This window comes from Bombina bombina, unplaced genomic scaffold (assembly GCF_027579735.1).
Source record: "Bombina bombina isolate aBomBom1 unplaced genomic scaffold, aBomBom1.pri scaffold_595, whole genome shotgun sequence".
In the NCBI taxonomy this organism is placed as follows: domain Eukaryota; kingdom Metazoa; phylum Chordata; class Amphibia; order Anura; family Bombinatoridae; genus Bombina; species Bombina bombina.
In genome coordinates, this window is record NW_026512286.1 from 124,812 (window position 1) to 144,304 (window position 19,493).

Sequence of the window (19,493 nt, forward strand, 5' to 3'; positions counted from 1 at the left end):
TGGCCTGCCTGCCTGGATAACAAGTAGAGAGTGCAGATGCTAGCATGGCCTGCCTGCCTGGATTACAAGTTGAGAGTGCAGATGCTAGCATGGCATGCCTGCCTGGATTACAAGTAGAGAGTGCAGATGCTAGCATGGCATGCCTGCAGTCCTGACCTGTCTCTGGTTGATAATGTGTGGTGCATTAACGGCAGCGCAGCTGAAGACATTCATTATGGATGAATGGGGGAAAATTCTGCTTGCTAAACTTAACTAACTGTTGTCTGCAGTGCCCAAACGCTTAAGTGTTATTAAAAGAAAAGGTGATGTTAAACAGTCGACTGTCCCACCTTTTTTTTGAGTGTGTTGCAGTCATCAGATTTAAAACTATTGTATATTTTCAACAATACATTCAATTCACAAAGTAAAACATCAAATAATGTGTTATTTATGTGTTTTCAATGTAGTACAGGGTGAATTATGTTTTCTTTTTTTTTCTTTTTTTTTTTTTAGAAATAATTCATAGAAAATACAAAAACATGAAGTAAACCATAATGCACCTTAACATTCCATTGCGTACAATTTCAACAATTTCATATAATAATTCTTATACTTAAGACATCACATAAAATATACATGATTTAGGCCATGATTAAAGTGAAGTAAATTTGAATTTCATATTACCCATTTAGACAATTATCTTATAAATATCAAAATGAATATCACTTACTCTTAACATCTTATAAATTTGGTTTGATGTATCTTAACTAAACGAAGCTTACTAACCCTTCCTCAAAGTGTAACTAAACCTTGTGATTTTCCCTTTCAGAGCCTAATTCGAGCAAATATAGCCCTAAAACTACTAGTTCCACCTTAAAGTCAAAGTAAAGGCCTCTTATATTCTAAGTGGAGCCGAAATTCTATCTTTTTCCTGAGGATCTAGATTATCAATAAAGATCCCCCATTTTTTATTAAACTCAGCTATTCTTACATCCTTATCGTATAATACATCAAATAGTTCTATATTCAGTTGTTCTAACATACACCTAAGGAACTCCTTCATACTAGGACCTCTGTTAGATAACCACTTTTTCATTATACATTTTCTCCCTAAAAGGATTATCATGGACAACAGTTTAATATTTACTTGTTTAACCTGCTCATTACATATAAGTAAAATATTCAAAAAATTCAGGTTAATCTTATATTTTAAAATCCTAGATGACCAATAACTGATCTTTGCCCAGAATTGACCAATTTTCGGACAATCCCAAAACAGATGTTTTAAATTCGGGTCATACAAATTACATTTGACACAGTTTCTTTTACAGTTAAACCATCTTGAGGCCATTTTAGGTGTTATATAAAATCTATGTAAAACTTTCATTTGAGATTCCCTAAGATATGAGTCATGAGTAGTTGTCATAATAGTTTTCAAGCTTTTTTCCATTTGCAATACTTCCAGATTTACAGAGGCCTCTCTTTGCCAGCCCTCAATAATCCTCTCCCTTATACTAATTAAGTTTGAGTCTATTAATGTCTTATATAATCTTGAATAGGAGTATATTTCTTTTTTATAATTCTCCGTCATAAAATATAAGGGGTGGGGTTCCCATATGGTTTTGGGGAATTTACTTATAATCTCCTTTATATAGTGAGCTATTTGATTGTATGCAAAGTAGTGTAGATCAGATAAACCAAATTTACATTGGAGATCCTTAAATGTATATATTGATCTATTCGAAGGACTTAATAAATCTCCTATCTTATATATTCCCTTCTTCTCCCATTCCCTGAATATGACAGAGTTCATACCTGGTCTAAAATTTGGATTACCGTTTATGGGTAAATATATTGATCCTTTAATTGGAAAGTGCATGATCTTACTGATGAAATGCCATGCTCTCAGAATATCTCTATACATAATATTATTCCTAAGTGCACTATCAATATCTTTCAAGGCCATATGTAGTACAAATGCTTTATTTATTCCTCTTACTACTATCCTTTCCAAGGAGCTTTCAGAAAAATGTTCAGTGCCCATCAACCACTCCATAGCTATCCTAGCTAGTGATGAAAGATTATATAATTATGTTTTCAAATTACTATTTTGGTTAGTTTTTTTAATTTTCTATATAATCTATTAATAATACATTTATATTGTGTGTGAGTGTGAGTGTTATGTAAAATCACATCTCTATTGCTTCCACAGCCAATCAGAAGCATTAACAACATGAACAACAAGAAACATGTCCCCTATCAGTGGGTGATTCAGTTGAGTACATATATCTGTGTGTTTTTGCAATTGGATAATGTGGTGTTCTTTTTTTTTTAATTATAACATGTTCATAAGACATTGGTACTGATAAATATATTGATGTCAATGTATATATGTTTTATACATGATTTTACATTTATATATTGATGATTATTACATTATCAGTGTCAATCTTTATTTCCCAATAATCTAAATTCTCGCTGTTGGCTTATTTTGCTTACAAATTTCTCAGTTTTGCATAATCAACACTGTTATATTAATATACTTTTTACCTCTGTGATTACCTTGTATCAATGTCTCTGCAGACTGACCCTTATCTCAGTTTTTTTACAACTTGCATTTTACCCAATTAGTGCTGGCTCATAAATAACCCCACGGGAGAGAGCAAAATGTTACCTACACACATGAATTAGCATGGTCTAGCTGTGGAAACTGTCAAAATACAGAGTTAAGAGGAGGCCTTCAAGGTCTTATACATTAGCATATGAGACTACATAGGTAAAGAATACCAAGAGAAAATGTGATGATAAAAGTTAATTGGAAAGTTGTTTAAAATTGCATGCCCTATCTGAATCATGACAGTTTAATTTCTACTTTACTGTCCCTTTAAATGTGGATTTGACCATACGTATTGAATAACAAACATTTTTGCATTTGCACATTAGCAGCTATATTATTTATTACAAAAACAGGCTAATATGATTATCCACAGATTTTCAGTGCAATTTAGATTTGATTTTTATAGCTGTTTTTAGGACAACCTTGTCCCTTAAAGTGATGGTAAACTTGTAGTGACTTGTTTGTCCCAATCTGAAGTGTTAATCAAAATGACTATAAAATCATTTTTATCTTAATTACCTCTAAATGTTATTTTTATAATAAATAGTTTGTTGATAATTCCGCTCCCTCACAGGCCCCCCTTCTCAATGTCATTGGGTGTAAATGTGCAGCAGTAATGCATGGTGAGGGACCTAGCTGGCACCTTAGGATTTGGACGTTCATCAATGTTTAGAGGAGAACCCCCTCTACAACCACCAGTGCTCTGTGCCAAAGGTTTTGTGCTTAGTGCAGCTTAGCCCTGGCTCACTGTGCTTACTCACGGCACAGAAATATACAGCTGAATCCTTAGTCTGTGCTGCTTTCAAACTTAAACCTGATTCCAGAATTGTAAGTCTTGTCATGTTCCACCTGTTTTTGTAGTCTGGCTCCATATCAGTAGCTTTTACATCTGTTGAATAGACCATAAGCTTCAGGGCTTCCCCGTGTCTCTGCTGGTACCAGTACATATAGTAATAGGATTCATCATAATGCTGGCAATGAAGTTGTGCTTGGCTGCCGACTGCAACTATCATCAACTTGTCCTGAGTCACCCGAACTCCCTGGCACAGACCTGCTGCAAGGATTGGGCAAGTGACAATGAGAATACAAAACTTACTGTCCTCCAAAATATGTCAGATATAAACTGGCAGCAAGTTGACAATAGAAAGTGACAGTGAGAGAGGGCACACGAGTATATATATCTATATATATATATGTTACTAGATACAGAATAATTTCACCTTTCTGCCTCATGACACTTACATGGCAGTGAGATAAGTGCAAGAACCAGCAAGAAAGCTCCCTCTATTTCACTGGAAAATGTCAGGATCGTGAGCATTTCTGTAAAACAAACAAAATGTCACTGGAAAAAAAAACATTCTTGTACTTTACATTGCACATATATGTAAATAAACAGTTTTACTCAGCTGACAGCTTTATGTTTCTCATCTACTATCATTAATACTGTTCTTGTCTGTGTTTTAATGGATTTGAAGATTAAATGCTTGAAAGATAAATAATACTTGTGCTTTTGTCTGTTCTTGTCTTCTCGCACTATTAACCACTTATGTTTTCTCTGGTCATAGAATGTTTTCACATTTTTTAAAAGTATCAGTCTCTAGATGTGTTTTTATATCTGACACTGAAAGCGTTACCTTTATTTTCGTCTCTGTGACCCCTGCCTCTGACTGCCATGACTTCTGTTTTCTTTAGAAGTCTGTTACTTTTTAAGTTTTCTCTAGACTGAATACAACAACCCTTCCCCCCTTTGTTTCCTCCGGAAGTTCACTTTCTGGTGAATAAACCATGTCTGGGATCTACAGGTGAACTCATAGTGAGTTTAGTGGAAGATTATAGAAAGTTTCATGAGATTCGCTGTTACAAAATCTTTACAGCATTTCTATTACTTTACCTCAGTGTGTAGTTATAGTATACAGAAATAGCTAAACTGACTTACACACCAACAGATTGATAGATTTTGGACCAGTAGTGGAGCGCTAATGAGAGCACGGGATGCAATATCATTATCGCAATAGTGCGCAAACTGATATTACATGTCCGGGGTAAAACAGATTTACCAGAGAAGGTTTAGCATAGCCGACATTGCTGTAGCGCACCCTATACTTTCAGTGGATATTGCGACTGTACTAAATATCGCTGATTACAATTTGAAAGTTATGGGTTGCGCTCGAGTGAAAGACAAAATAGAGCTAGAAGAATTAGCTTGATTTGTAACCTGAAGTAAAGTGTAAGGATTAAAATAACATTATTGCAAAATACATACTTTTTTTTAAATGTTTTATTCTGAAAAAAATGTGAACACATACACACATGTATACACATATATAGAGGCCGAATTATCAAATGTCTGTCGGACCTGATCTGACAGTGCGGATCAGGTCCGACAGACATCGCTGAATGCGGAGAGCAATACGCTCACAAGAGCTGCTGGTGCAATGCCGCCCCCTGCAGATTGGTGGCCAATCGGCCGCCAGCAGGGAGGTGTCAATCAACCCGATCGTATTTGATTGGGTTGAATTGTGGCAATCTCTGTCTGCCTCATTAGAGCAGGCGGACAGGGTTATGGAGCAGCGGTCTTTAGACCGCTGTTTTATAACTGCTGTTTCTGGTAAGTCTGAAGACTCGCCAGAAACACGGGCCCACAAGCTCCTTACGAGACTTGATAAATGGGCCTTATATATATATATTTATAATCAATATACATCTATATTAGTATATATTCATATGCTGTAGGTATAGATATATGTTTTACAAAAATGTAAAAATAAAATTGTCTTCTTAATGAAGAACATATGAATTTGAAGTATTCCTAATGCACCTTCAGCTTTAGCGCAATTGGTCTAGCGCAGTTTCTGGTTAGTACGTGAATGATAAAAAGAAAAGTTTTTTTTAGCGCACACCATAGAAGTCTATAGGGAGATGAAGTTGGTGCAATCGTGATAAGAGGCGGCCTTCAAGGGCTTAGAAATTAGCATACAAGCCCACCTAGGTTTAACATTCAACAAAGTATACAGAGAACAAAGCAAATTTGATGATACAAGTAAATTGGAAAGTTGTTTAAAATGTCATGTCCTATCTGTAGCATGAAAGTTTAATATTGACGTTACTGTCCCTTTACATGTCAATTTGAAAACTAGTATTGAATAACAAAACATTTTGCATTTAGACATTAGCAGCTATATTATTTATCACAAAGTAGGCTAATATGATATCTAACTTCCATATATTTTCTTTGCAATTTAGATTTAATTTGATTTTTATAGCTGGTTTTAGGACAACCTTGCCCCTTAAAGTGATCGTAAACTTGTAATCACTTGTTTGTCCCAATCTGAAGTGTTAACCTATATTAATATAACATTGTTTTTTTATCTAAATTAATTGTGAGGTCTGAGGAGCGCCTCGAATTGGGCAAAGGACAACTACGTCGCTACGGTACAAACAAATTTAATAATCACAGACAGTGGATGGTCTAATATCGATTAGTTAAAAATAACTGGTTAAAATAGATAAAACAATGTCACATATATATCATATATAAAATCACATACGGCTAGATTTAGAGTTTTGTCGGTAAGGACCCGCGTAGCTAACGCTGGCTTTTTTCTGGCCGCACCTTTAAAATAACTCTGGTATAGAGAGTACATATAATGTCAGCGTTAGGCTCCAAAAAAGGAGCGTAGAGCATATTTAACGCAACTGCAACTCTCGATACCAGAGTTGCTTACGGACGCGGCCAGCCTCAAAAACGTGCTAGGGCACGATTCCCCCATAGGAAACAATGGGGCTGTTTGAGCTGAAAAAAAACCTAACACCTGCAAAAAAGCCGCGTTCAGCTCCTAACGCAGCCCCATTGTTTGCTATGGGGAAACACTTCCTACGTCTGCACCTAACACCCTAACATGTACCCCGAGTCTAAACACCCCTAACCTTACACTTATTAACCCCTATTCTGCCGCCCCCGCTATCGCTGACCCCTGTATATTATTTTTAACCCCTAATCTGCCGCTCCGTAAACCGCCGCTACTTACATTATCCCTATGTACCCCTAATCTGCTGCCCCTAACACCGCCGACCCCTATATTATATTTATTAACCCCTAACCTGCCCCCCACAACGCTTGGGCTTGGATCAGGACATCGGAGGAGCTCTTCAGGACGGATCGGTGAACCTGGTATGGTGAAGATAAGGTAGGAAGATCTTCAGGGGCTTAGTGTTAGGTTTATTTAAGGGGGGTTTGGGTTAGATTAGGGGTATGTGGGTGGTGGGTTGTAATGTTGGGGGGGGGTATTGTATGTTTTTTTTTACAGCCAAAAGAGCTGAACTTCTTGGGGCATGCCCCGCAAAGGGCCCTGTTCAGGGCTGGTAAGGTAAAAGAGCTTTGAACTTTAGTAATTTAGAATAGGGTAGGGCATTTTTTTATTTTGGGGGGCTTTGTTATTTTATTAGGGGGCTTAGAGTAGGTGTAATTAGTTTAAAATTGTTGTAATATTTTTCTTATGTTTGTAAATATTTTTTTATTTTTTGTAACTTAGTTCTTTTTTATTTTTTGTACTTTAGTTAGTTTATTTCATTGTAGTTATTTGGAATTAGGAATTGTATTTAATTTATTTAATGATAGTGTAGTGTTAGGTTTAATTGTAACTTAGGTTAGGATTTATTTTACAGGTAAATTTGTAATTATTTTAACTATTTTAGCTATTAAATAGTTCTTAACTATTTAATAGCTATTGTACCTGGTTAAAATAAATACAAAGCTACCTGTAAAATAAATATTAATCCTAAAATAGCTATAATATAATTTTAATTTATATTGTAGCTATATTAGGATTTATTTTACAGGTAAGTATTTAGCTTTAAATAGGAATAATTTATTTAAGAAGAGTTAATTAATTTTGTTAGATTTAAATTATATTTAACTTAGGGGGGTGTTAGTGTTAGGGTTAGACTGAGCTTTAGGGGTTAATACATTTATTAGAATAGCGGTGAGCTCCGGTCGGCAGATTAGGGGTTAATAATTGAAGTTAGGTGTTGGTGATGTTAGGGAGGGCAGATTAGGGGTTAATACTATTTATTATAGGGTTAGTGAGGCGGATTAGGGGTTAATAACTTTATTATAGTAGCGCTCAGGTCCGCTCGGCAGATTAGGGGTTAATAAGTGTAGGCAGGTGGAGGCGACGTTGAGGGCAGCAGATTAGGGGTTAATAAATATAATATAGGGGTCGGCGGTGTTAGGGGCAGCAGATTAGGGGTACATAGCTATAATGTAGGTGGTGGCGCTTTGCGGTCGGCAGATTAGGGGTTAATTATTGTAGGTAGCTGGCGGCGACGTTGTGGGCGGCAGGTTAGGGGTTAATAAATATAATACAGGGGTCGGCGGTGTTAGGGGCAGCAGATTAGGGGTACATAAGTATAACGTAGGTGGGGCGGTCGGCAGATTAGGGGTTAAAAATATTTAATCGAGTGGCGGCGATGTGGGGGGACCTCGGTTTAGGGGTACATAGGTAGTTTATGGGTGTTAGTGTACTTTAGAGTACTTTAGAGTGTACTTTAGAGTACAGTAGTTAAGAGCTTTATGAGTCTTGAGAAAGGCCCAGGGAAGGGCCGAAACGCGTTGGCTATTGTATGGTAGGCCTTATTTCAATTGTATATAGGAATTTTTTAGCGTTATTGCACTATTTTGTGTTTGTTTTCCACAGGTACACTGGGAATTCATGCTCTATTTCTGTCTATTTTTGTGTATACCAACTTTAATCTTCTCACTTACTTTGACTTTTTTTGGATTGTTTTGAATTTCTCTTGGATAAACTTTGTATTACGCCATATTTTTGGATAAACTGTTAAAAACACAGGATTCACTGATTTTGACAGAACCTAACTGTTAAAGTAACCTCAGCACACATTTGGAGCTCTTTATATATCTTTTTCATTTTTTCATTTTTTCACAGGAAGTTTCTCTTGGCACATCACTATGTATTTTAATTTTTTTAATTCCTAATTTTTTATCACTGATTTCAACATCACCGTGGACACATTTTCACATCTTATTACTTTTCTTTTTTTTGGATAAAGTCACACAGACACTTATATTCATAGGAGAGACTCTATCTAGGAAATACAACTGTCCTAACAATCTACAAGGACTAGGAATTTCTGGAATATTTTATCCACAAGCCATTTAATGAACTACACCACTCTTTAAGAGAACCATATTCCATTGGCCTATTAGGACTACCAAGTCTGCTTTACAAGTGTTATATTTACATAATTTTCAAAGTTATTGTACATTGCGTTATGTATTGATTTTTTATGTAACATGGATCCATGTATTTTTATTTTTATGTGATTTTTATCCGGTTTAATTCTATGTGATTTTATATATGATATATATGTGACATTGTTTTATCTATTTTAACCGGTTATTTTTAACTAATCGATATTAGACCATCCACTGTCTGTGATTAATAAATTTGTTTGTACCGTAGCGACGTAGTTGTCCTTTGCCCAATTCGAGGCGCTCCTCAGACCTCACAATTAACTATAATTTCTTCCAAGATATATTAGGTGTCTTGTTTTCTGGGGAGCTAATAGGACACAGGATAGGTGCTGTGAAACCACTATTTTCTTTTTTATCTAAATTACCTCTAAATGTTATTTTTGAAGATATATAGTTTGCTCATAATTAGCCGGTCCCCCTTCTCAATACCTATTTTTATCAGACGTTTTTTAATATCCAATCAGAAGCGTAGCCATATGGCTTGCTATTTCCAAAATAAATTGTTACACACGTGTATTAGTGTAGATTTTGGCAGTGTTACACGCATGCAAATTTTCTCTGGGGCACTACAGACTGTAGTAGAGCAGTAGAGTGGTCCAGTGAGAGATGTGTGAAGTGGGTGGAACTGCTCTACATCTCACTATAATATTTAACACAGCCATTGTGGGGGCAGAGGGAAGGGTGATGATTGACAGACAATATAATATAAAATATAAAAAAGTAGGTACTTGGGGGCCGATTTATCATCGGTCTGTCCGACATGATCTTCTCAGGGAATCATGTCCGACAGACATCGCTGAATACCAACAGCATACTCTGTCGGTATTTAGCATTGCACAAGCAGTGTCAATCAACCCGATCATATTCGATCAGGTTTACTGCTTTCCGCCGCTCAGAGGCGGCAGACTAGTAAGAGCAGCAGTCTTAAGACCACTGCTTCTTAACTGCTATTTCCGAGGAGCCTGAAGGCTCATGCGGAAACAGGGGCATCAGGGGTTGTTCGGCCCTTGATAATTTGGCCCCATAATGTTTAGTAGGTGTTTAGGTTAATAGGATATTATTTAGAATTGGGTGTTTTGGGGGAACTTATAGAGTTGAACATCCCTTTCAAATACAGTGCCGAAAACAATGGCCTTGCTTGCCAGGGCATTACTATGTTGTCAGGGTTTTTTCCCTTTTTTGTTTGCCATGTGCTGCTGGCAGCCATTTTACTCACCTCTCTTGCTGACTATGGTGCATTGTGGGGGATGCTGATCATTTCCTGCACTTCCTTTTATGGCCAGACTGGTGTGCATCATCTGTATGAGACAGGATGCAGTCTCAGAATTGTGATGTCATCACTTATTATTTAAAGGGCCTCTGTTCAGTATGCTTTGCCTTTGCGTTGTCTCAGACCTGTTTGTGAGAGTTCCTGTGTATTACCTGGCTGTCTGACGTCCTTCCTGGTTCCTGTTCCCTGGCTTGTTCCTGACTCTGCTGTTTTCCTTGTTCCTGATTCCGGCTCGTCTGACTTTTCGCTTTGGCTCCTGACTCGGCTCGTCTGACTACCAGCTCTGGTTTTGACTCCTGGCTTGTTATTTGACTTGTGGACTTTTTATTATTTTTCTGTTTTTAATAAAGGTGTGATTATTTTTGCACTTCTCATCTCAGTCTGATTCCTGGCACCCTGACATATGTCCCTTCACGTGTTGGTCAGTGTGGGAGTGTTGACATTTGTGTAGTGGAGCACAAACTGTGGCTTTGGGTATTGTAGATAAACACTTTTATCTATTTCTAATCAGGTGCACAGTTCAATATTACATTTTACACTCTGGGAAAATAATAATTGCAGGCATCTGTTGTTTTCAAGATCTATTTCTTAAAATTGTGCAACCTCTGTCATTTTACTATTTAGTTGCTACATTGTTTATACCAGACAAGTCCTAGTTTATAAATGAAATAAAGTTACATTTTGTTTTTAAGCAGACTCTAGGGAGCTTACAATGTTTAGAATGGAATAAAAACAATACAATAATAATAAAAAAAAACGTATTGTTTCTGTATTTAACCCTTTCATGACAGGGTTAAAGTGTCTACATCGGAACACCTGTTCCGATGTAGACAAATTGAAACTACGCGATCGTGCATACGATCGCGAGATTTCAATTATTGGATCGCATCTGGGGGGCGTCCCTACAACCCTAGGAACGCCCTCCAGACCGCGATCAAGTCCTTGAAGCACAGAAGGCTTCAGGACAGCCGTTTGTTATGACGTTCTATTCCGTCATAACGGCTTTAAAGCCCAGTGTAAATATGACGGAATAGAACGGCATAACGGCGTTAAAAGGTTAAATAAATCCTTTTCTATACGTGGGACACAGAATTGTTTTTAATTTGCATAATTATATATCAGTTTGTTTGTAAATATATATAAAAAAAACACTTTGTAAAAATATAGCCGTTATATGAAGAATTATTGTGGGAAGTTTTAATTAAACTTCAGTGTATTTACTTTCTTTACCCTAACAAAAGAATTTTGAAGAGAGAGTAAACACGTTGTAACTAAAAGACATTTCTGTTGTGTTTCTATTGGTTGCCAGACAAGTCCAAACATTTTTAATCAAATTAACTTCTTGTTTGCTGCAACTGTAGGCAAACTCCACCACCATTTGCCTTATTTGGGTTTGAGTCTGTAGCCAGCAATGGTCATTTTGGGGTTGATTCCAATCAATTAGAAAAATGTATATAGGGATTTTCTACAAGAAATCCAATTAAATAGGGTTTTTGTAGATAAACCAGTTGATATATATTACTAAATGATTGTGACCGATGCCTATATTAGTATAAACTGCTTTGTTTTGCAGTTGTTATCTGTGAAAGCTAATAAGGGACAGATATGTAGCACTTTAGCCTTGAGTGGTGTGATAATTTCTAACCTTATATTAATAGCTAACAGAACTGACTGCAACAATATCATGACTGCAACGTTGTGAGTTTAGAGCTCATTTACCCACAGCATCACACTTAACACCCATGGCATCACATGTGCCATACATGACATCACCTCATACAATGTTACCAATCATCAGTGGTATTACTGGGGGCCAAGGGCCACCATGTGCCCTCCCCAACAGTGCCAATTTCTCGCTTTCCCCCACCACTCTGCCCAGGTTTACCTCAGCTCCACCAGTGACACACCCAGACATACCCGTGGCATGCCCTGAGCTCACCTATGACCGATCCGGTGCTGTCTCCCATTGCGTCCTCCCGCAAGTCACCAGTAGACCTTCCGGATGTGCCCTCCAGATATAATTTCTGGAAATCCCACTGACAATCATCCATCCGCAAGACAGATGAGTTTCAATATTAATGTAACGCCTTGGATGTTGTAAATATGTTGCAATCATTTCTGGCATCTAATGCATTAAGGATAGTTTGCATCTTGACATTGTTACAGCAATATTTTGTACATGGTAACTTGTATCTATTGCAAAAATAAGGCAAAAATAAGATAGCAAGCCTGCTGAATAGAATGTGTTATTTGCGTTCAGCAGCACATATATAAATAAAAATAAAAAATAGGTAAAAAAATCATTAAGAAACACGGGAGTAGAATAGTCATAAACATAGATACCACTGTCATGCTAGTTTCACTTGGTTCACATTCTACTGATATTTCCCTTAAATCAAGGACACAGGTGTAATACAAAAGGTTTTCATCATTGCCATTACTTCTCTATACTGCATAGTGCACATATATTGCCTTCATTTAGTGTCCTAACAAGCTGCCATACACATTTGTATTCAGTCCACACTATATCAATGATTAAAGCCTAAGCAGTTAGCCCAGCAGCCTGCCAGCAGATTTGTTATGAGTGCCACCTTGGTCATTTGTGCCATGGGTTGCATGGAAGAGTAAGCATATTCTACAATGATAAGTTATGCCTGGCTGGATCACAGATAGTAAGACAACCAGGAAGGCACTAAAATTATATTGTTTGATGATTAAAAGGTTTTGTGCTAGCTGCTTCTCAGTTCTATATGACTGTGCTCACAGACTGCACACAGATATTCAGCAGAATCTTCTATGGCTGCTCTGGTCAAAATAAGTGAAGATTTCAGTGTTTCTTCCCGTTCCATCACCCACTTGGTTTTAAAATCATCCTCCACCTCTGTTTTTTGGTCCGCCTGTGACGTAGAGACAAGCTTCAGCCCTGTGCTTGGTTTATGTTGGTACCAGAAAGTACGATAGTAAGTTTCATCATCATGCTCGCAAGGGAGGGACACCGAACCACCAACGTGTACTAGCAGGAGCCTTTTTTTCTGGGACACTACTAGCCCATGACTCAGACCTGATGGACACATAAAGAGTTATCCAAGTGGTATAAATCTTTATCCTGAGAAAAATAATTTCAAGAGACAAAATAGATCAAAACCTGTTAATGAACCTAAAAAACATAAAAACATGATTTTGCTAAATAGACAAGGTTGTTATCAGTGGGAGTCATGTTGCCAATACCTTTATCTTCTTTTTAGTCTTAATATGATAATATTAAATCATTAAACACTTATGGGTCTTTACTGACCGTCTTCAAAAAAAGGTTCCCTTCATGTGTTACTGGTGTCTACTATAAGATGCCAATTAACTTTGCTGCAGGGACCTTATCAGGTCCAAGAATTTCTATTAACGTAGTGAAGTAAGGTGGATCTTTGTCTGTCTCGTAATTTATTAAGAACATTTAAAAGCCCTTTGTCCATTTATTTCTATGTTATATTTATTATCCTTTAAAATCACTGTTTCTCATGTCAAGGTTTTTAAGTCATTACATTATTTAATCCTTATTTAGTAGCAGTTAACATTAGATAGTGGTGTATAAAAATGTTTATTATTATATTTGTATTATGTGATCATGAGACATAACATATACAAATGAAATGGTTTAAGAAGAGTTAAAAAAAAGAATACAATGCTGGTGCTAGAGTCTAAAACGTGAATAAAAAAAAAAAAATAATGATTAAAACCTGAAACACAAGTAGATTATTAAACACACTTTTGTCCTGTATGACTGATCAATGTGACAATTACTATAATAAAGGTGTAGGACAGATCAGAGACTTCTCAGCTCTTTGTTCTGTGATCTTCATTGGTTTCTATGATCACATATAGCACAGTACTGGTCAATAAATAAATCCCCCTAATGTTCCTAAGCACATTTTTTTTTCTTTCTGAGGCAATGAACTAATATGAAAGATAAATTGTTTATCAGTCTCTTGTTATTTTTATTGAATGTTTATTGAGATGTTATATTTCTTCATACAACCTAGGGTACTATCTTCTTTCTAGCATCTCCTGAGAAACGTCATTATAGGTGACTAATACTAGCTAAGGATCACCCTCTAGACTATGATCTGTGCTCACTTTATAAGGTCTGAGATCTGATCTTACATGAAAACATCAACCATGTGAGCGGTGCAGAGAGAAGTCTTCTCATTCTCTTGACGTATTCCCTACTGTTCCACAATCTGGAATGAAAACATAAAGTTATGTACAATCAGATGCACTTGCAGGGAACAACAAAGTAATGCTTCACATTAGCAGATATTGTTGCCTGGGGGCCTCTAATGACTGCATTGTATTAATACTCAACACCAGAAACTCCTCAGTTCAGTTGCTGTACATTTCTATCTCTGTGAATGCTCCCCAGATTTCTGATGTATCAGCCTCACAGTGTTTGTGTTTTCCTTCCCTTCTCAATACCTGCGTATCTCAAGGCTGGTTCCTTGCACCATTGCACCTGTTTACTCTACAGAGCACCGACATTTCATTTCCTTTCTAGATTATGTTTCTTTTATGTACTGGAACAATTAGGTTAAACAGAAGAGAAAGGAGACCCAGTTTGCATTTCCTGCTCTTAGGAAACACACTTTTAAAATGTAAGAATGTAATTTAAGTGACTGTTATACTCTGTTCTTAATTTAAAAAAGAGATAAAAGAGATAATAGACTCAAAATTTAACTCCCATATTTTTGTTTATTTAAAGGGACGTGAAAATCATAATTAAACTTTCCTGGACCAGATAGACCAGGTATTTTTAAGAGACTTGTCAATTTACTTCTGTTACCAATTTAACTTTTTTCTTTTGGTATCCTTTACTAAAAGGCATACCTAGGTATTCTCAGGAGCAGCAATGCACTACTGGGAGCTAGCTGGTTATTGGTGGCTGCTCCTCCCATATGCCTCTTGTCATTGGCTCACCAGATGTGTTGCCTAGTTATCAGTAGTGCATTGCTGTTCTGGATCTGCCTCTATCTATCTGTTAACCCTCATTGTAGGAGATAAATACAGATTTATATTTAAGTACAAACGCAATAATAAAATATTTTGTATTTGCACTTTTATGTATTATTTTGAATTGCAAGTGTGGCTCCATCATACTAAAGTGATGGTTAATGTAACAGATATTACATAAGACCCTGAATCTATGTTATTGTTTATATACTTTCATCTATCAATTATAAGGTTTTTATTAAATTCTATTTTACGTTTTATTATCCCTCCTCCCGCCGTCCAGTTCAAAGGTAACATTTTCACCTGTTATCCAATAGGCTTTCTAGCCATACAACTCTCCAAAAAAGATGTTGCAGAGCTGCTCATGCACTTTGATATTGAGCTGATGTTTTCGCAAGGGACCATCGGGCTCAGAGGATTTACAGCTGATCAGAGGGCATAAGCAGCTCTGCAATGTCTTTTTTTTTTTTTTTTTGAGTGCCGAAAGGCTAGAATGCCTATTGGATAAGAGGGGAAAACGTCACTTCAAGAAATAAAAGCGTTTTGAATTGGGTGGCTGGAGAGGAGTCAGAATAGTAACACAAATAGAATGGACTAAAAACTTGTTTTAGCGCATCTCCAAATACACTTGATAATCGAAAGTATATTAAAAAAAATTACATGGATCCAGGATTTTAACAGTATGTGTAAAGTTTAAAATCCCTTTAAAGGGACATGAAACCCAAACATTTTCTTTCATGATTCAGATAGAGAATACAATTTTAAACAACTTTCCAATTTACTTCTATTATTTAATTTGCTTCCTTCTCTTGTTATCATTTGCTGAAAGGTTTATCTAGACAAGTTCATGAGCAGCAGAGAAACTAGGTTCTAGCTGTTGATTGGTGGCTGCATATATATATTTAATGTGATTGGCTCACCCATGTGTTCAGTTAGAAACCAGTAGTACATTGCTGCTCCTTCAACAAATGATACCAAGAGAATGAAACAGATTAGATAATAGAAGTAAATTAGAAAGTTGTTTAAAATTGTATTCTCTATATCAATCATGACAGAAATGTTTTGGGTTTCATGTACCTTTAAGGCCCCGATATCCAAAACATCAACAGACTGATGACAAACTGCCTGGTTGGGTTTGCCAGTCAGTAGATATATTCTAAAAAAGGGGGCTGACCTGTGAAGTGCCAGCGATTGCCGGTGTGCCTCCCATAGGATATAATAGGGATCTTGGTTTCTATAAAACTCTGCCAACATCGCCTCGTTGGCACTATCGGGGGGGGGGGGGAGGGGAGAGGCCACATTTAAAGTGTTCCTAAACAGCACAGACAGTGCGCTCACTAAAACCAAAAAACGGTTTCTGTGTAAGGATACTTTAAATAATGCTTGCCTAAACTCACTCGGCTAGATTACGAGTTTTGCGTTAGCCTTAAAAAGCAGCGTTGAGAGGTCCCAATGCTGCTTTTTAACGCCCGCTGGTATTACGAGTCTGGCAGGTACAGGTGTACTGCTCACTTTTTTTCCGCGACTCGAGCATACCACAAATCCACTTACGTAAATTGCGTATCCTATCTTTTTAATGGGATTTGCCTAACGCTGGTATTACGAGTCTAGGAAAAAGTGAGCGGTGGACCCATTCCTGTCAAGACTCCTACCGCATTTAAAAGTCAGTAGTTAAGAGTTTTATGGGCTAACGCCGTAACATAAAACTCTTAACTAAAGTTCTAAAAAGTACACTAACACCCATAAACTACCTATTAACCCCTAAACCGAGCCCCCCACATCGCAAACACTTAAATACATTTTTTAACCCCTAATCTGCCGACCGGACATCGCCGCCACTTCAATAAATATATTAACCCCTAAACCGCTGCACTCCCGCCTCGCACACATTAGTTAAATTATATTAACCAATAATCTGCCGTCCCTAACATCGCCGACACCTACCTACATTTATTAACCCCTAATCTGCCTCCCCCAACGTCGCCGCCACTATATTAAATGTATTAACCCCTAAACCTAAGTCTAACCCTAACACCCCCCTAACTTTAATATAATTTAAAATAATCTAAATAAAATTACTACAATTAATTAAATTATTCCTATTTAAAACTAAATACTTACCTATAAAATAAACCCTAAGCTAGCTATAATATAACTAATAGTTACATTTGTATCTAGCTCAGGGTTTATATTTATTTTACAGGCAACTTTGTATTTATTTTAACTAGGTAGAATAGTTATTAAATAGTTATTAACTATTTAATAGCTACCTAGCTAAAATAAGTACAAATATACCTGTAAATTAAAACCTAACCTGTGTTACAATTACACCTAACACTACACTATAATTAAATAAATTAACTAAATTAACTACAATTAATTACAATTAAATAAAATAAACTAAAGTACAAAAAAACCCCACTAAATTACAGAAAATAATAAAATAATTACAATTTTTTTAAACTAATTACACCTAATCTAATCCCCCAAATAAAATAAAAAAGGCCCCCAAAATAAAAAAATCCCTACCCTATACTAAATTACAAATAGCCCTTAAAATGTCTTTTTGCAGGGTATTGCCCCAAAGTAATCAGCTCTTTTACCTTCGGACCGTCTGGAAGACCACTTCTGCCCGGCTGGGTGAAAACTTCTCAAGGTAGGGTGATCTTCAGGGGGTTAGTGTGGGGATTGGGTGGGTTTTAGAGTAGGGTTGGGTGTGTGGGTGGTGGGTTTTAATGGTGGGGGGGTTATTGTATTTTTTTTTACAGGTAAAAGAGCTGATTACTTTGGGGCAATGCCCCGCAAAAAGCCCTTTTAAGGGCTATTTGTAATTTAGTATAGGGTAGGGATTTTTTTTTTTGGGGGGGGGGGCTTTTTTATTTTATTAGGGGGATTAGATTAGGTGTAATTAGTTTAAAAAAATTGTAATTATTTTATTATTTTCTGTAATTTAGTGTTTTTTTTTTCGTACTTTAGTTTATTTAATTTAATTGTAATTAATTGTAGTTAATTTAGGGAATTAATTTAATTATTGTGTAGTGTTAGGTGTAATTGTAACTTAGGTTAAGTTTTATTTTACATGTAACTTTGTACTTATTTTAGCTAGGTAGTTATTAAATAGTTAATAACTATTTAATAACTAATCTACCTAGTTAAAATAAATACAAAGTTGCCTGTAAAATAAAAATAAACCCTGAGATAGCTACAATGTAACTATTAGTTATATTGTAGCTAGCTTAGGGTTTATTTTAAAGGTAAGTATTTAGTTTTAAATAGGAATTATTTAGTTAATAATAGTAATTTTATTTATATTTATTTAAATTATATTTAAGTTAGGGGGGTGTTAGGGTTAGGGTTAGACTTATGTTTAGGGGTTACTATTTTTATTATAGTGGCGGCGACGTTGTGGGCGGCAGATTAGGGGTTAATAAATGTAGTTAGGTTGCAGCGACATTGGGGGAGGCAGATTAGGCGTTAATAAATATACTGTAGGATTCAGCGATGCTGGGGGTATCAGATTAGGGGTTAATAAGTATAATGTAGGTGGTGGCGGTGTCCGGAGCGGCAGATTAGGGGTTAATAATATGCAGGTGGCGACGATGTCAGGGACGGCAGATTAGGGTTAATAAGTGTAAGATTAGGGGTGTTTAGACTCAGGGTTCATGTTAGGGTGTTAGGTGTAGACATAAATGTATTTTCCCATAGGAATCAATGGGGCTGCGTTAGGAGCTTAACGCTCCTTTTTTGCAGGTGTTAGGTTTTTTTCAGCCGAATCTGCCCCATTGATTCCTATGTTTTGCCAGCTCACCGCTACCGTAAGCAGCGCTGGTATTGAGGTGAGATGTGGAGCTAAATTTTGCTCTCCGCTCACTTTTTTGCGGCTAACGCCGGGTTTAAAAAAACCTGTAATACCAGCGTTGTCTGTAAGTGAGCGGTGAGCTGAAACTGCTCGTTAGCCCCGCAAGCCTTACTGACAAAAACTCATAATCTAGCCGACTGTAAGTAAACCTACACTACCTGCCTCACGCCTTTTCAGTGGCGAGATAAATATGTCTGAAACCCTATACCTAACCTGCAGGGCTGCCCTTGGAAAATATTGTACTATTGGTGATGTATCCCAATCAAAATACAGTTTACACCCGTGGAACAGCCATCTAACTCCCATAGAAATTTGACATCTATGTCATGTCTTCACTATACCTGACTAATAAAGACCAAAAAGAAAATTCCTATTATAAACTATAGGAACTATGCTGATACAGGTATATACAATGTTACAATTATATGCATGTCCTTGTATAATACATATTCATTGAATTATTGTATAGATTTTAAACATCTTTTTTAAATAATAA